The 27186-nt window shown below is 35.3% G+C and overlaps 1 long non-coding RNA gene and 1 pseudogene across 1 annotated transcript in view; one reads left to right on the forward strand and one right to left on the reverse strand.

The window, feature by feature from the left end:
* The window catches only part of LOC116634097, a 325131-nt gene that overhangs the window by 12117 nt on the left and 285828 nt on the right, over nt 1-27186 (reverse strand). The gene's annotated exons all lie outside the window — the stretch shown is intronic.
* On the forward strand, nt 18554-19443 carry LOC116634096 (annotated as a pseudogene).

A 27186-nucleotide genomic window follows, 5' to 3' on the forward strand; every position in this document is an offset into this window, starting at 1 on the left:
GAAGGGGGGGGAAATCAGAGGGGGAGACGAACCATGAGAGACTATGGGCTCCGAGAAACAAACAGGGTTCTAGAGGGGACAGGGGTGGAGGGATGGGTTAGCCTGGTGAGGGGTATTAAAGAGGGCACGTTCTGCATGGAGCACTGGGTGTTATACGCAAACAATGAATCATGGAACACTATATCAAAAGATAATGATGTAATGTATGGTGATTAACATAACATAATAATAAAAAAAAAACATGTTTGATGTGAGGTTTACAGAAAAAATAAATAGCAAGTTTCTTTAAACCAGTGATTGCCAAATACTAGTGTACATTAAAATTAGCTAGAGCATTTTTTAAAGGCAAACTCTTGAGTCTCTTTTCCCATGATTCTCATTTCTGATTTACCGATTAAGAAGTTTTTGAGGAGGAATTTTATTTTTCTTCTTCAATTAAAATCATTCCTTATTAAAAGCTATTTTAAATAAGGTAATGTGATAGTAGGTTTGATTTTTAAGAATAACATCAAAGCTTTACTTTGAGCATAAGTGGGCAACTTTGGATTTAGAAACGTTTCCCCAGAAAATAAGTGAAATCGTTTATTTCGACAAGTACTGTTTTAATGGACATAAAACATAGAGCAGCATTAGGAAACCTCATGCCTTACATGAATTTAAAAACTACTTATTGTCATTATTATAATTATCACCTTGTAAAATGTTCCTCAACCACAAAAATAAACAGATTGAAAAGAGCTATAGACACAGACCCATAGACATACACATAAAGAAAGGCATACCAAACTGCAGAAACATAGCCTTCTGTAAACTTAGATAAAATTAACAGTCATTTGTGGTCAACAAGGCATAAATAATTTAATACACCCAGGCATTATTTTCTGCTGTTGTAAATAATAAAAACTATGGGAATGATTTTTTCAGGACAACTACATATCTAACAGAGATATATCATCCATTTTGAAGTGTAAGATTAATAATAAAACTATAGCTAATAGAAATAGTTCTATGAGAAAGACACAGTCATTTAAAAAATGCATTTCACACGTTGTTTGGGTTTCATTTTCACTAATTTAAATGTTTCCTTGTGGAGGTCATGGTTGACCTTTTATCCTTAAGAAAAACAGGACAAATAAACTAGAAAATTAAAAAAAAAAAATCTTCATCACAGGTTGAAGGGGAGAATCCCACTGTACTTGACTCACTCTTCCATGACTCACAGAGGAGGAACTGCTTTGTCATGTATGAAAAAAATTAATATTCCCTAATCGATTTCTCCTATGTAAAACAGATTCATGTAAAGTAAATGAATTATACCAATAAAACAAACAAACAAACAAAAAAGAATTAAACACAATAACTTGAAATACCTGTGTGAGAGTGTGTGTGTTTCTTGGCATTAAAACTGTCTGATTACGTGATAGTTTGGTTTTAAGGGAAGTAACTGAAAAAACAATAAAGAGAAACTCCACAGCATACAGAAAGTAATTTCTTTCTTACTTATAGGCAATATTATAAAATAAGATATATCAAGATTGATGTTACTGCTTACTGAATGAATAAAAGATAAAACAATACAAAAAGAACCAATAATAGGAATCTCTAAAACCAGTATGTTAAAAATCATCACTCTTAGATATATCTATTACTTAGTAAGCTTTACATTGCTATGTAAGATTAATTCTCAAAGCTTTCCTGAAGTCAATTAGTTTTCCAAAACTTGTTTCACACTCGAATATTTAACATTCTAGCCCTACAAAAAAAAAATTATGTGAGAATGTTTGCCTTTCAATATAGATGGATTTTGAAAAAGGGTATATATTCAGCTATCGATCCAAACTCTTGAAGTTTTTTAGGTTTCTTGACTGTATTTGAAATTTTAACATGATTTCTAATACCATTGATAGGTATTTATGGCAAAAATCATTCTAATCTTTATTTCCTAAGTAGTTCCTTGATACTTATTTTCATATCATAATAGTTGTATCATTCCTTTTATGAGAATTATTATCTCGGATTTGTTTCCTCCCATTTTCTTTTTAATTCTGCCAAATGACACCCTACAATATCTCTCTCTGAAGTGGAATGACAGACTGACAGGTGTTGTCAGCAAGAAGTCTGATGACTGAGAGATGTGCTCGTCTTCTAATAGATTCAAGGCATAAAGGAGAGGCAAAGCAGTAGTGCATGCAGCATGGGAAAGCCTTTGGCAAACCCCCTTTGAAAGATGTGAGATCTTGGCGGAATATTCTGATCAAGGCACAGATAGTTACAATCTGCACTGTTGTCTTCTTAAAATATTCAGCCAACATGCCTAATGGCATGCTATTATCTAGAAAACAGTGATACATATCATGATGAGGCCCAAATCTATCGGATTTTTACACTTCCAAAAGAAGCTGTGGTCTAGTGTTGTTAGAAAATGACATAAAAATCTAATCTTAAAGGTCTGTTATCTCTTATTTCCTCTGCAACTTTGAGACTGTGCTGAGAGCATCTTCTCAGCAGCACAGAACTCAAGCCCGCTGTGAGTCTTTACACCCTCAGCAAGACTTCCTCCCCTCTTCCTCCCACCTTCATTTGGTTCCCCTAAGAAAACTGTGTGCTGTGTATTCATTTTCTGCAGCCCTTGGATCCTGAGTGTAGCTGAACGGAAACTGACCAATTCCATAATAAGCAACCTCTTCAATTAGTCACACTGTCACCTGTGATAATACAAATTCTTCTTTGTGATTCTAATCATCAGCTGTCATTCATATAATGCCAGGTGCTTGGCAAAGTACTCTGTGGAATTTTTCATCCATCTGTCCAGTCTTAGAAATGACCTTCCATTACTTTCCTTTGTACACATGTTATCTTTAAATAGGACATTTGCATAACAAAAGAATTCCTCCGCCTACCCTAGGAAGTTGCATGGTGGGAGAGGTGACTGCATGTACTACGTTCTTTGTAATTCATATGATATTGACGGCTGTTGCCATTCAGCCTCAGGCCACCAACACTTCAGTTTATTTATCTAAGGGCAGCAAATGCTAATTGTTAACAAAAATACAGCTTTCTCTTTTATCAACTACAAATTTATTAGCAGCAGAGAGAAATCTACTCTACAAATAGGTATTTGTATTGCAAATGCTTAAAGGAGTAACTAATGAGGCCATTTATTGTCCAGATTTGACTAATTATTATGCTGAGAAACTGCCTAGGAGCCAATATGTGCTTTGAAATCAAGCATTTTCAGTAAGTGCATCAAATGAGTTGGAACCAAACTAACAGCAAGAACTTCAGAAATCTGTCTATTCATATAGATCCCAACTTGCATGGTATTATATAGAAAACTAGCTACAGGCACTTTAAAAATAAATGATCCACAGGTAAATGTAAAGAAATCACGAATAGCCTCCCAAGGAGAAGTATTCTAACTAGATTGACCATATACTTAATCCTCTGGACTGGAATACTTTTGAGTATTATTGGATAGATCTTGAACTTCTGAACTTGCTGTTCCTCATGACACAGTAACTGGGCATTTAGTGTATGTTCAATAAACGTTTATGACTGTCAACTAACAAGTTAGTAGAATATAATAGTGAAATGCAATGTTAAAAATGGCAGTATAAACAAGAGAAGTCAATAGTTCTTTAATTCTAAGATGTTGAAAAACAAGTCACCACTCATTTCATCTCTACTTCCTTCTTCATCTCTGTCATTCTCATGCTAGTTTAGAGGAATAGAAGAATGGATGTGTGTTAAGTAAAACTGTTTGTAGGATAGTAATCAAGACACCAGAAATGAAAATTGAGGTACCATAAATCACATATTCTTAAAGAAGTGTGCATTTAAGTTTTATCTTAGTTTTAGAGGAAAATCACTTCAGTTTCATACCGTCAATATAATAACAGAACTGGTAAACTCACTATAAAGAAATTAACTTTAAAAAAGATCAAGAAAAAAGAGGTGAATATAAGCTGAAATAAACAAAAACCCAGTCTATCTTTTATCAATCTTTGTAGCCTTTTAAATGCCAGTTAATAAGGTTTGGTTTATAAAATGTTATTATAAGAACTGGCAGGCTCAAGGGAAATCTTCGCTCCCTCCCTTAACTCCCTCAAAGAATCTCAAGTGGGTGTCTTTCCCAGAATGAGTTATTACCAGAGATAAATTTTTTCCAAGTGACCTGTCTGCATGACAGGGTAAACATCTAATTCCTAAACATCTGCCCCTTTTCTTATTGAAGAAAGAATTGCTTGTGAATTGCCCTCCTCACCTTTGAAGCCCCAGACCACGATCCCATTCCTTAGCTCGGAATAGCATATATATCTCATTTTATCTTTCAGTCTTTGAATCTCTTACATATGTGGAGTTCTCATACATATAAAATTAAATTTGATTTTCTCCTGTTAATCTGTCTTTTGCCAATTTAATTCTTAGACCAGCTAGAAGAAACTTTGAAGGACTTAGGAAGCTAAGAAAGACCTTTACAGAGGGTTTTGGAGTCCATTAGAATGTCTCATTCAGCTTTCTAGCTTCTGTTACGTGCATTTCTACCAAAACTGTTATTAAAGAAAATTTTAAAACACTCTGGATCATTTGGAAAACTAAGGACACCTCAAGCTAAACAACAAACTTATTTGTTACAAATTTTATGTTTCAAGTACTCATGTGGCAACTAAGTAATTTTTTGGTGCTAAGTATATGGAGTGACCTCATTCTCTCGGTAATTTTGAAATCTCTTCTTAGAGTAAGGAGGGACTCCACAAATAGAAGCTGCATGAGGCAGATATACATATTTGAAGGTCCCCTTTTGCTTTCCATTTAATTTATCAAGAAAGTAACTTAAAAATTACATATTTAAATTCAGCAATTGTTAAGCTTGGCTACTTATTATAGCTTGAGATATTAATTTACTATCAGGTCACCGTGCTTGACAAGATAATATAACTAATAGCTTAAAAACACAAGTTCTTTACGGGAAGGCTCCCCTCCCTCTCTCTCTCTCTCTGTCATACTCTCATATTCTGTTGTTTATTGCGTGCCTGGAACAGCCTGACACATAGAAGGTCTCCAATAAATATTTTTGGGGATGAAAGAATAAATAAAAGAATGATTGACTCAGGCATTAAACCTATACTACACATAGATTCAAAACCAACCTGATAATTTAGCCAAAAGGGAAAAAGGTTATTTCCAGAATATGAAGAAGGCAGAACTCTGACTTGGCCTCCAACCCAAAATTTCACATTTGGCTCATAATATTCCTGTGACTATAAGCTGGATTATTTATTATTTATTTATTATTTATTATTTATTAAATTTATTAAAATATGAGTTGAAGAGAATGAGAGATATCCACTGAGGACTGAGAAATATCCACTGTGGTCCTTGCACATCCTTGTCCCCTATAGCTCTTGCTTACCTCCCCTGCCTCACCAGCACACACGACCTTAGCCTTGAACTCTCCCTCTCTCTCACCTTTGATAAAACCCAAATAGCCCAAACAGTAGTTGCTAATCTGCAAAAATAATTCCTTCCTCTTCTGAGTGTAATCCCTGACCAACTAGTGTCAAAACAAGCCTGAAAGAGTCAGCCATGCCAAGTTAGACTCCTGGCTCCTCTGGAGCTTTCTCATGCCTGGTATTTTCAAATAAAGATTTATGCTAATAGTTCTGTGTTTGACTTTCTTCCACAAGAGAATCATCCATTTTAGAGCCAGAGTAAGCCTTAGATATATGTGACTATGTACACTCAACTTATATAGGTCAGTACACTGAGGGCTTAACCTCTGTGAGGAAGGTAAGCCAAGTAAATGTTTTCATGTTTCTCACTCTCTGACCATCAAGCTCTGAATACTTAGTATAAAGTATTGCATACATTTTAAATTACAGAGAAAAACAAAAATTTTACACTTTAGCTTTTCGGTTTTTATTTTCATAAAGAATTTTATTAGTTTATTTATAACTCTTCTCAATTATTTTTTACATTTAATTTCATTGTATATATAATTTCATTCGAATATTAGTTTTTTGTTTTGTTTTGTTTAGTTCTGGGCACAAACATGTGAGAATAAATTACTCTTTAAAGTACCTGTGTCTTGGCTTTTATAAGACCTCCTCATGAAGAGGATGAGCACTTTAGGTGTTCTTCAGATGAGAAGCCTTTGATGTTCATTTTTCTAGAAGTATCTCCAGCAATGCTTACAGCCAGTCTAGAGACCCATGACATTCATTGACAAACATATTTCTTTACTGACAAAGGAGAAGCTGTACCCTCTGGACTCTGCTTGGTCCATCTCAACGTCTATAATAGGAAGCTGAACCAGGCTTCCTATAATTCTACTACTGAAGCCAAGACCAAGAGGGTCCCAGGAGGTATCCCCAGATCACAGAGAACAGTCAGCAACAAGAGTGACCTCACCCTTTGTGCCCTGAGCACCTAGAGACAAGGCTACTACCACATACTACCCATCAGAGTATTTTTGAGATTAACCCTTAATTAGTCATTTGCCCAGTTACTAAATCTATCAGGTTTTGTTTATGATCCAAAAAATAAACTTCCCTAGTTACTTGTCTTTTCCTGAAAGTAATCTGTACTTTCTTCTCCCTAACTCAATCTCATTCCTTCTAAACCTTTTACCATGCTCCCTAAACCATTCCTTCCATTATAGGAAACATTAAAAACAAACACATCAACAAAAATTGATTAAAAAAAAAAAGCAAAACAAAAACCCTTCATTGACTACTTTACTGAGAATCCCCCTCCACCTTCTTGACATAACTGGATCTCGGTCCCTACCTAGAGCCACCACTGATTTTCCCAGAGCTTCCCAGAGTGGAAGATTTTCATGTCACATGACTCAAGTATCAAAGGAAAGGTAGTTTCCTACTCTTCCTGAGTGCTTCTGCCAGGCTCTTTCCATATAATGCTCATATTAAAATCTTCCTCCAGTGACACTGAGGACAGCCTGAACTTCACCTTGTTACTGTCACTACCAACCTCCTGATTATTCCATCTCTTTCAGAGAAAAAAATTTTAGCCCTGGCTCTTGGTGCTCCTCTCTACCACAGTTCTACTATTCAATCAGAGATAACCTGAGCAATAGTTTTTACTTCTTAAATTTCTCATTTTCTGTTCCTATTACTTCCTCTATTCCCCTTTAGCCACTTAATCTCATGGCCACACTAAAGCACTTTTGCTAACTCTAAATTGCTCCATTTCTGAAATTTAAAGAAGAATAAAAAATACCACTTTCTGAAAACTGTCTCCTATCTCCCTTTGGGTCTCTCTTATAGTCACCCAAAAGACTTCTTCTTCAACCTCACAGGGACCCCAGATTTTATTTTCCCTGTACCATCTCAATCTCTCAGAACCTTCCTGCCTCCACTCTAGCCTCATCAGTCTCATGGTATGTTATGTCAATCCATTCCTTTTTAATGTCAACCACTGCTCTTTGGTATCTTTCTGACCCAGCTACCCAAGAGAATCTAGTTCTGCATCATTTCATCATTCAGTATTTTGTACCTATGCTTGGGATGTTCAGCAATTGTTATAAGAAAAAAAACACAATGCTACAGATTAATGTCCTATAAAGTCACAGACAAGTTTAACCAAATCCTTTAAACCAGGAAATAGAAATACTGGGTGTACAAAAACAAGATTTTCCAAGGAATAGTAATGAAAATGTTCTAACAAATACAGAAACAAAACCTCTTGTTTTTAAGGGAATCATTTTCCCTGACTTCAACCTTCATATGGATTCTGTTCTAAATAATATAACTGTCAAAGAGTTCCAAATAAGTATTGACCAAATAAAATATAAAACAACAGCAATAATAGCAGCATAGCAATGGCTAATTCTAGGAATTAAACAATAATCATAATGGAATATAATTACTAGGTAACAATAACATGTAGATAGAAAGTAGCAAAAGTTGTTAAATTCTTCCAGCGCTTTTTTATTGTTCAGGTGGAAGATAGAGTAATAAATTTTAACCTTCTCATTGTGAAGTTTTCATGTCAGAAATTTAAGAGTAACCACTAAAAGTACAGAATATATAACTTCTGCAAGCAAAATAGAAACAAAAGTTAATAAAACTTGAACCATATGAGAAAAAGAAAAGAAGGAAACATCCAACAAATGCATACTAAATAGGGAAAACAAGGGGCGCCTGGGTGGCTCAGTCATTAAGCATCTGCCTTCAGCTCAGGTCATGATCCCGGGGTCCTGGGTTCGAGCCCCACATTGGGCTCCCTGCTCAGCAGGAAGCCTGCTTCTCCCTCTCCCACTCCCCCTGCTTGTGTTCCCTCTCTTGATGTGTCTCTCTCTGTCAAATAAATAAATAAAATCTTTAAAAAAAAAAAATAGGGAAAACAAACAAAAATGCTAGAAATAAATCTAAGTATATCACTGTATGTATCAATATGGATGAATATTTTTAAACCTATGACAGTAAGGGAAAAAGGTAATTACAAACACTACAAATCATATGACATTCTTTATGTAAATTGTAAGCACTCCCTAAACAAAATACACATATATTATAAATAGTATGAAAAATTTTCACAAGAAGCATATATATCATTTGCTGAGTAGTTAAAGGAAAGGAAAGTAGATGGGCTATGGAGTAGGGTAGACTTTTATTTGTATCTGTAAACTTTTTCTTAAAATACATCAAACAAATAGGGGAGTGTGCCGGTATTAGTCAAATCTTCAGAAGAATACATTTACAAGTGATATATTATTTTCTTTATAAATACTCAAAATATTTTATCATTTTACATTTAAAAACAAAACTAAAAAACAAAATCATGAGTTTTTTCAACTAATAAATCAATAAAAATAACGTATTGAACCAAAGTTTAATAATAATGTATAGAAATGTATGATGAAATTCCAAGACAAAAATCAAGACATAAAATTGACTCCAAATAATTTTTCACTAAATATCCATTCTTTGAGATCATCATTGAATCCAAATATTTGGTAATAACAATAATCTTTTATGGACTCAAGTGTACACAGCGTTGCATATTTCTGATGAAATTTATGATCTAGATTTGACTTCCTTAGTTAAAAGCCATTTGTAATCATTTATTTAATTCATAAGCATTGTTAAATAATTTGTCATTCCAACTGCTTGCTTTTATTTTGGGACATTGCAAAATAATAACCAAAATAAATTCCTGTTATAACTAATCTCTCAGATTTCAAGATTAATTTGCCTGCCCTAGGTAGGGTTGATATGGGGAAAATGACAACATTTAATATGATGCTCTACTTATCTTTAATAACTCCATAAAAAAATAATAGTAAAATAACTGGAGAGCCAACTTACAACGTATTTCAGGTGTTAGTCTCCTGAGCACAGGACAGGAAAAGAAAGGCAGAGGTAATACATCTGAGGGCCAGGAGACAAGGCCATGGTAATAATATAGAATGTATGTTTAATAGTGTCAAGCAAATAAACTGAGTTCAATTAAAGATAGTTATATTTTTTCCTTCTATTTTTTTTATAAATGGCAGACTATTTTTATACATAGATAAAACTGATACTTGCTTGACAAAATGTACTTACTAGGTAAACTTAATCTCCTAGTCTTTTAAGTCTTTGAAATAAAATGCATCACATTAACAGTATCTAAATTAGGGGCACCTGAGTGGTTCAGTCGTCAAGGTTCTGCCTTCCGCTCAGGTCATGATCCCAGAGTCCTGGGATCGAGCCCCGCATCGAGCCCCGCATGGAGCTTCTCCCTCTCCCAATCCGCCTGCTTGTGTTCCCTCTCTTGCTGTCTCTCTCTCTCTATCAAAATATAAATAAAATCTTTATAAAAAAAAAAAGCAGTATCTAAATTAATAACCATTATGTCCTTATTTTTTCTCCTTTTTTTAATTCGTTTTAAGAGCTAATAGTTAGCTTCTAAAATCATGCATTCAATACTACAAGTATTTCATGGGGTTAATTTGTTTTTAATTTCAAAACATTTTAGCTATCAGGAAAAAAAAAAGGCATAAAATTGTAGCTTTCAGTGTCTTAACCAGAAGTTTCATGAATCAAACATACTGAAAGATGAGAAAATCCTTACAGAATTCCTGGATGAGGCAATAAAAACATAAATAGTTACGGGACAAGTAGGAAAATGAAATACTACCGTAAACACAAGTAAGAACAATAAAGATGGAGAGGGACTATGATGAGAAGGGGGCACGGGTCCTGTCAAAAGGGGCTGCCACAACTTAGTTCCGGCCTACTGCAGCCCTGTTGGAATATGGTTCCAGGGACCCATATGTTCTAATTGCTTTTTTCAAATAATTGCTGACATTCAAATATTTAGGTAAATGTAATGAGCTTTATCCAGTTATAAGGCAACAAGTGTTTATTATTACAAATTTCAAAAACACAGGAAATGTGTTTGTGTGTGTGATTTTTAAACACAGCTTGGGAACAAACATCATATATATGGGTTTTTGTTATAAAATATGTCCTTCATTTTCTGTGGAGTCATCTTAATGTATTACATCAAATTTGGAATGAAAAAATTCAATTCATTTGGCACCTGTATTTTGATCAATTTATTTTCTATACAAAAGTGATAAAACTGTTAAAAGTTCAAAAGTTCAATAATCTTACAGATTGTATTTGAAGAATATGAAATATTCTGAATGGTTTTAAGTAAGGCTTCCTGTACTAGCAGCGTTTTCCTATCTCTCACTTAATATCAATCCTGTAGCCTAGACCTGTGGACATAAAGTGCTTAGAATAAGTGTTCACAATTATCTCATCTATCTGGCTCATACACACTAAAGAAACCCTCTAGGACAGGATTTGTCCTTTTACTCATGCAGGAGCCACATCTACAATGAGATGGAATATTGTAAAAATTGATATGATTTCCTCATTGTTAATCACTGGATTTGTTCTCTGGTTGGAAATAGAACACGTAGCATACTCCTAGTGCTGTCATCTTTGATGGCACCCTTGGATTGAATGATCCACATAGGCAGTATTCAAAAAGCTTACCAGTAGTATTATAAAACTCCACAGGTGACCAACCTGTAGCCCACATTTCCACTTTTTTAGTACTTACTTTTGATGCTTTAGTTGTGACTAATATCCCTTTGTCAGTCATTTCTGTATAAAAACTTGTTCCCCACTTAGCTCTATTGTATTCAAACAGGTAACATAACCCAAAGGAGATTTGTATCTGAACAAAAAATACTGTAGAAAAAAATGATGTGACTTCCTTGAATCTTTCACTTGAAAGTTATTTTTCCTCATTTTGTGAGGGAAAGTATTATTTGACTATTAGTATTATACTACCCTTCACCCTCTTTGAAAACGTTTTTCTTCACTTTATCTTGGCTACAAATGATCTGGCTAACAGCTGTGTCTAGGTAAGGAAAAACTCCCCCCCCCCCCATGCTATTCTACTTAACTAAAAATTCTTCTTTTCAATTAATATATGGGTATTAATAACAGATATGTGAGACTCTATAAGTGGATAATCAACTGAAGGACTATATTGTATACAGTAACTTTCAAATATTTTGTAACAACAAAATTTTGAAATCCAGTCTCTGGTAAAGACATAGATGGTGAAAACAGTACTAAACTAAGGGCCTGTAGAGGATGCTTCAAGTTCAGGGAACATCACTAAATACCGTTCTGACCTGGGGCTTAACCACTCTGAGACTGCACTGTCCTATTCTCCATGATGAGAAGATTAAAACATTTACTGCTCAGACCACACACTTGTGGAAAACATATGTGTAAGTAAGACAAAATACGTGACAGAATTTTGTGATAAAATACTATCTAAACACAATGAATCCCTACTACTGAATGCTAATCTGAGCTCTCCTCATCCAAGCCTTCCTAATCACATCTCTCCTGGAAGGAATTACATTTCCAGAGGCCCCACTTCACAGAATGAATTCTCAAGAACTGAGGCTGGACTTTGAAGCCAATGAAACTGGCATCCAGCGGTAAAGCACAAAGACACCATGACATCTGCAAGGACAGACACTAGAAGAGCGGCCAGTTCTTATCAAGCAGGAAAGGCCAAAATCAGAGCCTCCAGAAGCACAGAAAAAAAATCAATAGAAAGTTTTCAGGAGACAGGGCCTCAGGATTTTCTAAGAGCCGAGTGTCCAGCAGGAGGAAATCTTTGTTGGGTACTTGCAGCAGGGATAGTGAAATGGTGAGAACAATTTGACAAGTTTGATGTAAGACAAGAAAATGTTCTGGACAGAATTTGGTATTCATGTCCCAACTCAGTTTCTCCAATATTCTTACACAGTAAATGCAGGTCTACCACTGATTTGTCCATTTAGAAAGAAGTATAACCTTTTTGAGCCAGTATCAATTTTCCCTATTAATCTGTCATATGGATTTATGCCTCTGTCAGTTCAAACCAATGACAGATGTGAAGAGACCAGGAGAAGCAGGGTTAAAGGGACAGGGTAAAAAAGTCTTAAAGCTAATTTGTAGTATGTTGGTATTAAAACAAAATACTGTGCTCATGGTATTTGTTTACTACTTTTTTTCGATTCTACCTCTCCCATAACTGTACCCCAAAGTGGGCTGTGTGCACAAATAGAAAATAGAGTCCTAGGTTTTAAAATATCATTCAAGGTTATTTGTTTAAGGAACATTTTGTTAAATGAAACAGAAGTAAAACAATAGAACATTTTGATCCATTCAGGCCATAATGTTGAATTTATTTAAAAATAAATTCTCAAATAGGATAGTACCTTTTTGAAAGAATTGATGTAACTTCTAAAAATGGTGAAGCATTACAAATAAAAACAGAGCTTTATGCCAAAGAAATCATGATAAAATGACTGGAACAACTTGTTGCAGTCATAGGTTATACTGACATTTTTCTTGGTTCAAAATCTGCCAGGCTATCAAGGTCCTTTCCTTGGGACATTTCATTCTTAAATTCTTTTTCCTCTAAACATTGATATACCATTAACTCTGATTCTCATAGATAAGAGATCCAGATTTTTTTTACACATAGCTATCCAATTGTCACCATAACACTAATTGAGCAATTTATATATTTTTCCAATTATTTATTCTGCTATCATTACCATATACATCATCCCCAAATATAATGTCTATTTTTTATCGTAGCTTATTCCACTTACTCTTCTTACTTTAGTATTATACTTTTGAAAACTGCTTTAGAGTTCATCTACCATGTACATCAGTACTGTCTAATAGAAATATAATGTGAGCCACATCTATAACCTTACATTTTCTAATAGCCTTATTTAAAAAATAAAAGGTAGGACGCTTGGGTGGCTCAGTTGGTTAAGCAACTGCCTTTGGCTCGGGTCATGATCCTGGAGTTCCGGGATCGAGTCCCACATCGGACTCCCTGCTCGGCGGGGAGTCTGCTTCTCCCTCTGACCCTCCTCCCTCTCATGCTTTCTGTCTCTCATTCTCTCTCTCTCAAATAAATAAATAAAATCTTTAAAAAATAAAATAAAAAATAATAAAAATAATTTAAAAAAATAAATAAAAGGTAAAAAGAAGCTAGGGACATTAATTTTATTTATATATTTTATTTAACTCAATATATCTAAAGCTTTTTCACAGGCAATTACATTGAAACATATAATCAAATATGAAAATGATAGCTAATGAGACATCATATGTTATTTTTTCTTATTAAATATTTGAGATCTAGCATGTAGCTTACACTTAAAGCAGATCTTAATTCAGATCAGCCACAGTTCAACTGTTCAACAACTATATGTGGTTAGTGGCTACTACATTCGACAGTACAGATATAGACAAGGAAATGCAAAGGAAAACACAGTAATAAAAGTCTTGACAGAATACCATCTTTCTGACAGGTATTATAAAGAGTCATATAACAGTAGCCTTTAAGAGCTTTTCGGGATCAGAGTGGCATGCCTCCAGGACTTCTTTGGGGGAAATAACTTTGGATGGGGTAAAACATACAACCTTACGAGGTAAAAATCAAGCATCTCCTAATGAAGCTACTTCTACTTATTGTTCTTTAAAGCTTAAGTGAACTTCTCTTGAATCAGGCCCAAAAGCCTATAAAAAATTTCACAGTTGTCTCATTTAGTAATTACCTAGAAAGTTTGTCAGTATTGTTTCATAAAAATATAAATTGTAATTCTGTATTCTCTGGGGTATTTGTTTTGAAATTAATTTTACTCATCATAGATTTTACTCATCATCATAGGCATCTTCAGCAGCCTGATTTGATTAATTTTTTTTCTAAATAACTTAAATAACTTCCTGCACATCTACCCTATCAGTCCACCCCCTCCCACCACCCCCCACCCCAACTAGTTCAATCTCTACAGGGAGTAATCCTTTTAAAATATTGTCAGATAAGGTTACTCTTTTGTTCAAAACCCTTGGAAGAAATCTTGCTCATTCACAGTTAAATCCAAAATCTTGACAGTGGCCTACATGACCCACAGAGCTGACCTGTTCTTTAACCTTATCTTCTACCATTCCCTTGACCTCTTTTCAACTCCATCCAGACACACCAGCATTATCACCCCTTCTCAGACACAGCACTTAATGCTTCCTCTGGTTAAATGTGTTTCCACAGATCTGCACATGACTCTGCCCTCAGCTCCTTTAAGTCTTTTCTTCAATGTCCACTTCTCAGTAGCATCTAATCTGGTAACATTACATCATCTCTGGTCACCACTCATCCCTGTTCTCTATTTTACTCTTCTTCAGACACTTATCACCATCTAAAATAGTCTATTTTTATAGTATTGATTTTGTTTTTTTTAATCCCCATACATTACATCATTAGTTTTTGATGTAGTGTTCCATGATTCATTGTTTGCATATAACACTCAGTGCTCCATGCAGAACGTGCCCTCTTTAATACCCATCACCAGGCTAACCCATCCCCCTAACCCCCTCCCCTCCAGAACCCTCAGTTTGTTTTTCAGAGTCCATAGTCTCTCATGGTTCGTCTCCCCTTCTGATTTCCCCCCTTCATTGTTTGTTGTTGTTTCTTCTCTAAAATATAAACTCCAGGAGGGTAGCGGTTATATTCTGTTTGATTTGCTACTATATCCCCATTAGCTAAAACAGTTCTACAATGCAGTTTGTCAAACTGATAAATGTAAATTTTTGACTAACATATATATTTAAAATAACATGATAGAAAATGAATACCACAAATATCATATATTTTTTATTTATCTGATTATATTTATTTTGATGGTCTAAAAAATAAGAATGTATTTTATACAGTATTTATAGCCAATATTCCAAGGAGCAAAAGCTAAATAAATTAATTAATTAAACATGATTGCACTGTAGACATGCAGCCTCTTAATCCTTTTAGCACTTCATTGTTAGGTGACAGTGACAGGATTTGAAAAAAATGAGATAAACATATTATGTCTGGTCACAGTTATAATGGAGAGTTAAAACACTCAAAAGCATTGATGTTAAACTATTTTAGAGATTTCTGGGACAAAATTTTATGCTTCCTTCCACATTACTATAAAGCAAATGTTAAGTGAAATAAATCTCAACCTTAAACTGCTGGAAATTATCTAAGGGTGTTTTCTGTCTTTTTTAAAAAGCAATTGTTCGTATTTTTGACAATTAAATAAACCACAATTATCACACTGTCTTTCAAAAAGCCTCTGAAGTTTTAGAGAAATATGAATTTCTACTGCCTAAGTCTTAAGAATCATAAAACAATACTACATACAAATTAAAAGCAGTATTCACAGAAGGATTGATATAAATATATCCATAACAATCTGAGGAGTTAAATGTATTTTAGGGGACGTTTATAGATTTTATTAAGAGATGCCTAATGGTAAATATAACATCAATTAAAAATGAGCTATAATTTTTGAGAATTTACTATATGCTAAGCACAATGTTAAGGATGTACATTCCAAAAATTCTGAGAACAAACCTGCCCCTTCTGTGATAGTCTGCATTTAATTAAAGAGAACCCCACACATCCAGTTACTTGGCCCCAATGGAATTAGCTATCTCTAGTAAAAGGGAAAATGGCCATCAAAAGATACCAGGTCCTATTTAGCCCTGTTAGCTTATAAGGAAGAAGCATCTTCCTTTTAAGAATCTTGATATGGGGAGATGATACTGGATTATCCAGGTGGGTCCCAAATCCAATCATAGTGTCTTCATAAGAGGCTGAGGGACATTATATGTACATAATGGAGAAGGCAATATGGACATGTAGTCAAAGCTTGGAGTGATTTACCCGTAAGCAAAGGAATGTCACCAGAAGCTGGAAGCAAGACAGGGAATCCATCTGTCCTAGAGTCTCTGGAGGAAATGTGGCCCTGTTAATATCTTGATTTCAGCTCAATGAAATTGATGTTGAACTTCTGGCCTCCAGAACTATGAAGGAAAAAATTTCTATTCTCTTAAGTCAACCAGTCTGTGGTAATTTGTAATGGCAGCCTTAGGGAATTAAGACAGATTTTGGTAGGGGAAAGTGAGACGCTGCTGTAACAAATACCTAAAAATGTGGAGTAGCTTTGTAATCGGACAGTGGGCAGAGACTTGGAAAAAATTTGAGGTAGAGGATAGAAAAAGCCTCGACTGCCTTGACCAGAATATGAACAGAAGTATGAATGTGAAAGGTGACTTTGATGAAAGCTCAGAAGAAAATGAGAAATGTGTTCTTAGAAGTTGGTGATAGGTAATTCTTGTTATTTACTGGCAGAAAATTTGCCTGAATGTGTCCTATAGCTGTGTGAAAAGCAGGACTTATAAGCAAGGAATTTGGATTTTTGAGTGAGGAGATTTCTAAGCAAAATGTTGAAGGTGCAACCTTGTTTCTTCTTGCTGCTTATAGAAAAACACATGGGGAAAGAGAGAAATTGAGGAAAGAATTGTTAAGAAAAAGGGAACCAGCACTTAATGATTTGGGAAATTCTAAGCCTGTTCAGATAGCAAAAGATGTGAAAATTCAGAGACTAGCTGTTAGGAAGTTGTGCTATGGAGACAAGGCCAAATGTGTGGCTAGAAAAATTTTGCTGAAAATACTAGTTTTGTGACTCATGGATTCACTCAATCATCTCAGCACAAGCCAGGAGTGGAAATGGAATTATCTAGGGAAAGATCTGTGGAGGACTCTCTTGCTAAAGTTCTGAATCCTCATGAGATAAGCAGAGGACCCAATAGGTTTTTGAAAATGTTATACCTACAGAAACACTCCCAGCTTAGAATGAAAGAGACAGAGACAGGACAAAATGAAGGAAGACTGTCAGAGTTCCAAAATTCTATAAGTAGAAAATATACTGATAAAACTACTCATCTGAAACATGTAGTACCCTTCAAGAAGAAATGATGATATGTTGACGGCAGAGCCACGGTCCCAAAGAATGGAGCTGTGTAGGGCCCAAGCCTAGGAAACAGAGCAGAGCCATGGGCCCAGAGGGCAGAACCTACAAACACATGGAATTATTTCTAACCCATAAAACATAATGGGATTTTACCTGTTAGATTTCATTTATTTGAGAACACTGATTTTTTTCCTCATATGTTATCCCTTTGGAATACAAATGAAGATGAAACTTTCCCCAGGATGGAACACAGGCAGAATCTAAATTATGCTGATCTTGCTGATTTAAATAATGAGATTTAAAAATTTTTGAGTTGGTGATATTTAGATACATTTTGGACTTGTGTTGATACTGTAACAGGTTGATACTCTAGAAGACACTGGGATGGAATAATGTATTTTGTACATGGGATGGATATGAATCTTTGGAAGCCAGAGAGAAGCTTGAGGTAGACTGAAATGTCCCCCCAAAGATATCTGTGTCTGAGTCCCTAATTCCACATTCCCATGCCTGGAGACATTACCTTCTATGGAAAAAAATAAAAACAAAAAAAGACTGAAGATGTGATTTGGTTAAGGATCTTGAGTTATGAATTATCTAGCTGAGCCCTAAGTCCAGTAAAAGTGTCCCTGTAAATGGAGGCAGAGGGAGACTTGAAACAGTGAAGAGGAAAGGCAAAGATGGAGTAATCAGGCCACAAGCCAAAGAATGTTAGCTGCCACCAGAAACTGGAAAAGCCAAGGAGCCAATTTTCCCCTACAGCATCTGGATAGAACATTAATACCAATGAAATTTAAAAATACCAATTAAAAATCAATATTAATTAAAAAAAACCTCTACATGTCAAAATTTGCAAGGCATTGCTAAAATTGCTAAAATTCTACTCTTGGGAAATGTTATAGCCCTTAATATATTTATCAAGAATAAGCAAGATCAGAAACTAAAAAATGTGGCTTTTGACATAATTATAAGTAGAGTGCAACAGTAAATTCAAAGAAAGAAGTTCACAAATTATGAATGTAAGAAGAGGCTTTCTGCTCCTCTCAGTTCGACAGACAACCTCATCTTCTGGTACCGGGCCAGTTGCATCTCTGAGACATAATTATAAAGGTTAGAGTACACAGATTTGGCCCTATTGGGCACCTGGTCACCAGGGCTCCTTTTAACTCTGGCAAAGTGAATATTGTTGCCATCAATGACTATAACCCCTTCATTGACCTCAACTACATGGTCTACATGTTCCAGTATGATTCCACCCAGGGAAAATGCAACAGAACAGTCAAGGCTGAGAATGGGAGACTTGTCATCTATGGAAAGCCCATCTCCATCTTCCAGGGGTGAGATCCCACCAACATTAAATGGGGTGATGCTGGTGCTGAGTATGTTATGGAGTCCATGGGGTCTTCACTACCATGAAGGGGCTGAGGCTCACTTGAAGGGTGGGACCAAGGTGTCATCATCTCTGCCTCTTCTGCTGATGGCCCCATGTTTGTGATGGGCATGAACCAGGAGAAGTATGACAACTCCCTCAAGATTATCAGCAATGCCTCCTGCACCACCAACTGCTTGGCCCCTCTGGCCAAGGTCATCCACAACAACTTTGGCATCATGAAGGGACCCATGACCACAGTCCATGCCATCACTGCCATCCAGAAAACCATGGACAGCACCTCTGGGAAGCTGTGGCGTGATGGCTGAGGGGCTGCCCAGAACATCATCCCTGCTTCTATAGGTGCTGCCAAGGCTGCAGGCAAAGTCATCCCTGAGCTGAATGGGAAGCTCACTGGCATGGCCTTCTGTGTCCCCACCCCCAATGTGTCAGTCATGGAACCAAACTGCTCCCTGGAGAAAGCTGCCAAATATGATGACATCAAGAAGGTGATTAAGCAGGCATTGGAGGGCCCCCTCAAGGGCAACCTGGGCTACACTGACCAGGTTGTCTCCTGTGACTTTAACAGTGACACCCACTCTTCCACCTTCATTGCTGGGGTTGGCATTGTTCTCAATGACCACTTTGTCAAGCTCATTTCTGGTATGACAATGAATTTGGCTACAGCAAACAGGTGGTGGACCTAATGGTCCACCTGGCCCTCAAGGAGTAAGAGCCCCATGGACCATCATTCCCAGTGAGAGCAAAAGGAAAAGAGAGGCCCTCAGCTGCTGGAGAGTCCTTGCCCCAACTCATCCCCCAACACACTGAGAATCTCCCAACATCTACACAGTTTCCATCCCAGACCCCCTACAGAAGGGAAGGGGCTTGTGGAGCACTACCTTGTCATGTACCATTAATAAAGTACACTGTACCTAGCTAAAAAAGAAAAAAGAGAGAGAGAGAGATGATAGTAAAATAACACATACTCATGATAGTGAAAATCTAAAAAATTAAAAACTAGTTACTTAAAAAGATAATCAAACATCTAGAGCACTGATAAGAAAAAGAAAAGACAAATGTAAATAAATTTATTCTGAAATAAAAAGGAGAAATATCTACAGATAAAAATAAGATTTAAAACTACTAAAATTGTGTTAAAAGTATGAATTTCTGCTTCCAGCCATGATGGAGTAAGAATTACTCCAGACCCATTGTTCCACTATGACCAAAGAAAACTCTAGACAAAATAAATAAAATATTTCTCTCAAGCACTTGAAAACAGGCATGCAAAACTATGAAAATGGGAAGGTGGAAAGCAAGTGAGTGACCCATATCATCACTCTGACTTTTCAGCAATTTCTAGACTGCTAGTGCAGGGTTGGTTAAAAAAGACAGAGAGTGTGAACTCAGTGATATTAATGAATTAAAGAGCTGAAGATTGGAGTTCTGGAGGCTGCAGTGGATGGGAGTTGCAGAGTTTCAGAGACAGAGGGGGCCTTGAAGAAAAAGAGTCTCTGATATCTGCCTAGAAGGCTCCTTGAAACTTTACTGAGTATGAGGCCACCTACCTACAAGGTAAAAACTCTGTGAGGCCAGGCAAAAGACAGTGATCATGCTCTCAGTTTAGTAATTTCAAGGGTTCAAACATGTTGGTAGAACTTTGAGTTACCAGTCAGAATTAGGAATGCTCAGCAATCACCCGAGACATTCATTAGAGACCCGTGAGAAGTGATATCTTAGTAATAAGACTGTATTTGAATTAACCCTGGAGTGAAGGCTACTCAAGTCCACCCTAATAAATCTTTAAAATAGGGTCTCATCAGAGGTCAATGACCCCTGAAGGGATCAAACTGATTCCATAACTTGGCCATTTGACAAAATAAAACCGAACAATCTATTGAAAAAAAGGACAACAAAATCCCAATATTCAACAATGTACCAATCACCATAATAGTTGAAAAGCTTAACACTCCTCTGTTAGTAATTAAAGGAACAAGCAAGCATTAAATTTGTAAGGATATAGAGGACTTGAATAACACTATCAACCTACTTGGCCTAATTGATATTTATGGAACACTCTACCTAATAATGGCAGAATACACATAAAATATTCAGCAAGATAGATTATATGCTGGGCCATAACACAAGCCTAATAAAATTTTAAAAGTTCACATCATACAGAGTATGTACTCTGAACATACTGGAATTAAATTAGAAACCAAAAAGTAAAGTAAAAAATATCTAGAAATACCCCATGCAGTTGGAAATTCCGCAACAATTTTCAAATAATCTACAGATACTATGCATGTAGTCAAGGGTATTATGATAGTGTTGTATGGTGACAGACGATAGCTACATATGTGGCAAGCACAATATAATGTATAGAGTTGTCCAGTCACCTGAACTTGTACACTTGAAACTAAGTAACATTGTGTATCAACTATGCTTTGATAGGAAAAAAAAAAAGTTTGGTAGAATTCACCAGTGGGAGGAGGGGGAGTTGGATAGAAATTAGTATATGGGAATAAGGGAAAATAAAAATACAGTATATAAAAATTGTTGGGCTATAGCTAAAACAGTGTTTAGAAGGAAGTTTGAATATTTTATTGCTTAAATTATAAAAATAAAAATTTTGAAGTTAATAATCTAATTTTTCATCTTAAAAAGCTAAAAAATAAATCAAATTAAAGCCAAGTAAGGAAAATGAGGAACATAATAAAGAGCACAAATCAATTAAACAGAAAATGAAACAACAATAAATCAAAGAAATCAAAAGAGCATTGAAAAGATCAGTAACATTGGTAAATCTCTACTCAGTGTGATCAAGAAAAAGAAATACACAAATCACCAAAATCATGGAAAAAAAAAAAAGATAGACACCATTATATATCTTAGAAACATGATAAGCATAAAAAGTAATATTATAAACCAGTTTATGGCAAATAAATTGACAACTTAGATCAAATGGACAAATTCTTTGAAAGAAACAAAATACCTAGTTTGCTTAAGAACAAATAGATATGCTGAATGGCCATATATCTATTAAATAAACTCAATCTGCAGTTAAAAATCTTCCTAGAAAGATCACTCCAGGCTCAAGTACTTTTATTAGTGAATTCTACCAATCATTTAAGAATGAAAACAATACCAATTCTATACAAATTCTTTAGATAAAAAGAGGGAATACTCACCAACTGATTTTATGAGGCTTGCATTTTCCTGTACCAAAACCAAAGATTATATAAACAAAAGAAACCCATATCAGTTCCTCTCATGAACACAGAAGCAACATTCTTTAAAAAAATATTGACATGTCCAATATAGCAATATATAAAAAGAATAACATATCATGACAAGGAAGAATTTATTCCAAGAATGTGAGGTTATTTCAACATTTTAAGAAATCAATCAATACATTTCTGTATATTAAGAAAACAGAGGAGAGAAAAACCCCGTAATCATTGCCAATGATTCAGAAAAAGGCATTTGACAAAATTCAACATCCATTCCTGATTAAAATTTTCAGCACACTAAAAATAGAAGGAAATTCTATCAATCTGATAAAGGACATCTGCAAAAAACTACAGCTCACTTCATATTTAATGAGGAACAAGGAAAAGATGTCTACTCTCACTACTTCTTTTCAAACTTTTACTGGATGTCTTAGCCAATGTAATAACAGAAAAATATATTAAAAACATATGCAAAGGAAGAAATAAAATTGTCTTTATTCCTATATGACACAATCACGTACATAGAAAATCCTAAGGATCAAAAATCTACTAGAATAAATATGTGTGTTTAGCAAAATCAGTGGCACAAAGTCAATATATATAAATCAATTGTGATCTTTTATCCCTGTAATAAATTATTGGATACATAAAAGTATTTTTATATTATTTAAAGGAGTATCAAAAACATGAAATAATTAGAGTTAAGTTTAACAAAGTAAGTGCAATACCTATACAATGAAAATCACAAAATATTTTTGAGAGAAACTGAAGAGTTAGTAAAGGAAGAGATGCCATATTTATGGACTGCAATACTGAATATTATTCTGACCCAATTATTCCCAGAATAATCTATATGTTCAATGCAAGCCTAATTAAAATTCATGCAAACTTTTTTTAGTAGAAATTGATGAAAAACTGAAACATATAATAATGCAAATGACCTAGACTACCAAAATAATTTTTAAAAAAAGTCAAATTTGGAGGACTTAGTATAAAGCTACAATATGGCATATCTATAGACATGAAGATCAATGAAACAGAAAACAGAGTCTTAAAATAATCTAACACAATAGATTGATTTTTGACAAAAGTGCCTACGTAATTCAATGGAGAAAAAATATTCTTTGCACCTACTGGTGCCAAAACAACTGAATATCCATATGTAAAAAAAAATAAATCTCAAGTCTTTTATAACATCATGCACAAAAATTGTCTAAACATGGATCATAGAATTAAACATATGAGCCAAAACTGTAAGACTTCTAGATGAAAGTATTCTAGGGAAAATCCTGAAAACTTTGTGATAAGCAAGAATTTCTTAGGATACAAAATGCATGAATTATAAAGAAAAAGCTGATAAATTGGAATTCATGAAAATTAAAAACTTTTCAAATAGTACAATTAATTTTGTATATTGAAGAAGAAAATGAAAAGGTAATCAAAGCCCTTGAAGAAAATAATTGTACTACATCTTTCTGACATAGACTTATATACAAAATACATCAGGAATTTTTACAATTCAATAATTAGAGGATGAGCAACCTAACAAAAAGGGGCAAAATATTTGAATAAACACTACACAAAAGAAGATAGATCACTAAACACATAAAAAATATTTGACATCTTTAGCCATTGGGAAATGCAAATTCAAATAATAATAAAATAACAATACACACCATTAGAATTGAAAACTTTAAAAACTGGCAACTATTGCTTATAATGCAAAGAGACTAAAATTTTCATACACTGCTGAGGGTGGGGGATATAAAATGGTACATCCACTTGGAAAACAATTTGGCAGTTTCTTAAGAGGTTAAATACACACTTAGAACACACAGCCGAGCAGTTCCACTCTGAGAAATTCACCCCAACATAAATAAAAAATGTATAGCCACACTGTCATGAACCAAATGTGTCCCCTGAAAATTGATATGTTAAGTGCTGGTATTTGGAGTTGAGGCCTTTGGGAGATGATGAAGTTTAGATGAAGTTTAGATGGGGCGCTGAGGGCGGCATTCCCGTGGTCCGGTGAGTGCACTTACAAGAAGTAGAAGACACACCAGAGCTTCCTCTCACTCCACACACTTGCAGCAAGGAAAGGACATGTAAGCACACAGGTAGTGGCTTCTACAAGCCAAGAAGAGGGCCCTCACCTAGAACCAAATCTGTCAGCACCTTGATCTTGGGCTTCCCAGCCTACACAACTATGAGAAATCTTTTCTGTTGTTTAAGGCACCCCCAGTCAATGGTATTTTATTTTAAGACACATGCAAATCCTTATATAGTAATGCACATAGCAGCTTTATTCCTAATAGCCCCAAATTTGAACCTTAAATGTCCATCATCAAGAGAGAGGACAAATAAATTGTGCTATATCCATTTAGTGGAATACTTAGTCATAAAATAAAAGAAGGTACGTTATAACAATGTGGATAAATTTCAAAATCACTATGCTGAGAGGAAGAAGCCAAATACAAAACAATACATACTGTAAGCTACAAATATGAAATTCTAGAAGAGACAAATGGATTTGGTAGTGACAGGTAACAGTTCAGTGGTGGCCTGGGGCCTGGGCTGGGCTGGGGTGGGAGCTGGGAGGGTTTGACAAGGCAAACTAGGGCCGGCAGGAGAGAATGGATTTGGTTTGAGTGAATCTTGATTGTGGATGAGGTTAATCAGCGTGTGTGTGTGTGTGTGCGCGTGCGCGCTAACTCATCAAACTATACACTTGAAATGGATGCATTTATTTTATTTAAATTATATCTGAGCATTAGTATAAAAAATCAAGATTAAAATGTTAGAAAACCAGTATTAAATGGAAAAAATACAAAATGCAAAAAATTTTAAATATAAAAAAATAAGTATAAAAAAGAATAAGAACAGCTAAATAGATTAATAGATAATAAATTGAAATGGTAAGCAAAGACTATCTCACACACCAAAGAGGCCCAGACTTAATTCTATAGATATAAAATTTTCCTGAAAAGTATAAAGGCGTACGTAATTTCTTTCTTATAGGAGTTGTTATAGCAAATAGTAAAAGGACAAACATTACCTAATTTATTTTACAAAACTATTGCCACCTTGATTAGCAAAGTGGATTGGGAAAGTACAAAGAAAATAAATCACAGGCCTACTTTGTTTGGAATCACAAAAGTAGAAATCCTAAAGAAAATATCAGCTAACTGACTTCCATTATACCTAACAATAATAATAGAAATAGAAATAAGGGTAGGATGGGATTTATTATTTGCTCATATTGATAAAGGTGTGGAAAGAGTAAATGTGGTCACTAGTAGGGGGTTATCAGCAATTTTGTAGATTTTGGTTCAATTTCCCCAAGTACAACCTCACCTCTGACTCAGAACAATAAGGAAGGGCCAGTGTTCCTACAAGCCAGTTTCCCTTTATTCAGCATGTTGTCCACATCACATGAAGCCTGCTGGTAAGTGCTGGGCTACTTACTATCCAGTCAGGGCTGTCATGTCCTCCCAAGCCTTTTTGGTTGCTACTCTCCAACTGTTCTAGAAGTCTGTTTTATGAGAAAAGGCAACACAAAAGTTCTGCGTGCCCAATCAGCCTTGCTCCAACCTCTGCTTGACAGACGGCATTTTCTCCAGCCTATAATGTTGTCAATTATCAGTGGTGGGATGGAAATAGAGTATTTGTTGTCCTTCTTGAAATATGATCAATTCTCACCACTCTGCTGGCAAAAATGAATGGCGCCATCAGAATTACCTCATTTCTTGTTGCACTGCAATGTGTTCATACCTTTTTTTTTTTAACATTTTATTTATTTGACAGAGAGAAAGCACAAGCAGGGGGAGCGGCAGGCAGAGGGAGAAGAGAAACAGACTCCCCACTGAACAGAGAGCCCGATGCGGGGCTTGATCCCAGGACCCTGGGATCATGACCTGAGCCGAAGGCAGCCGCTTAACCAACTGAGCCACCCAGGCACCCCATACCTTCTTTATATGCTTGCCAAATTCCCTTTCAATGCGATATAAGCCATGTGTTTCTGTGAGCATTTGTTATTTGCGGTGCATATTGGAACCCTTTCTTAGTTTCAAAACATATGATGTTATCTCTACTATTTTGTATATTTTTGCCCATTTCTGTATGTGCTGGGGTGAGTGATGGCATAAATCTCTACTTATGACACTTTCTTTGCAGTCACTCTATTGATAGATACTTTGTTATTTATGTACTGGTATTTGTAACTTTATACTTGGGCTATAGAGAGTGTTTATTCCTCTTATTTAACTGCTTTTTTTCATACATAGACATAAAAATGTTAATCTATCATCAATAGGTATTTCAATTTAGATTTTCCCCCCATCATAAAGATGAATGGAACTGAATCACTTACATTCTAAATCAAGTGCAAGCTTTTACAATATAATGATTCAACAATTCTACGCATTTCTCAGTGCTCATCAAAATAAGTGTACTCTTAATCCCCTTTATTTCACCCATTCCCCCCCTCTGGCAACCACGTTTGTGCTCTGTGTTTAAGACTGTTTTTTGCCTCTTTTTTATTGTTTATTCATTTGTTTCTTAAATTCACCATATGAGTGAAATCATATAGTATTTGTCTTTCTCTATTTCTTAGCATTATACCCTCTAGGTCCATCCATATTGTTGCTAATGGCAAGATCTCCTTTTTATGATTAATATTCCAGTGTGTGTGGTGTGTTTGTGGTGTGTTTGTGTGTGTGTATACACCACTCGTTGATGTATGGATGTACACTTGGGCTGCTTCCATATCTTGGCTATTGTAAATAATGATGCAATAAACATAGCGGTGCATATATCTTTTCAAAATAGTGTTTTTGTTTTTCTTGGGTAAATACCCAGTAGTAGAATTATTGGATCATCTGGTAATTCAATTTTTAACTTTTTGAGGAACTTCCATATTGTTTCCAGAGCGGATGCACCAGTGTGCATTCCCACCAACAGTGCGTGAAGTTTCCTTTTTTTCCACATCCTCACCAACACCTGTTATTTCTTGTCTTTTTGATCTTAGCCATTCTGACAGGTGTAAGCTGATATCTCATTATAGTTTTAATTTGCAATTCCCTGATGATTAGTGATGTTGAGCAACTTTTTATGTGTCTGTTGGCCATTTCAAAAAATGCCTATTCAGGTCCTCTGCCCATTTTTAATTAGATTATTATTATTATTTGTTGTTGTTGTTGTTTGCTCTTGAGTTATATAAGTTCTTTATATAATTTGGATAT

This window comes from Phoca vitulina, unplaced genomic scaffold, assembly GCF_004348235.1.
Source record: "Phoca vitulina isolate PV1807 unplaced genomic scaffold, GSC_HSeal_1.0 scaffold8, whole genome shotgun sequence".
Lineage (NCBI taxonomy): Eukaryota > Metazoa > Chordata > Mammalia > Carnivora > Phocidae > Phoca > Phoca vitulina.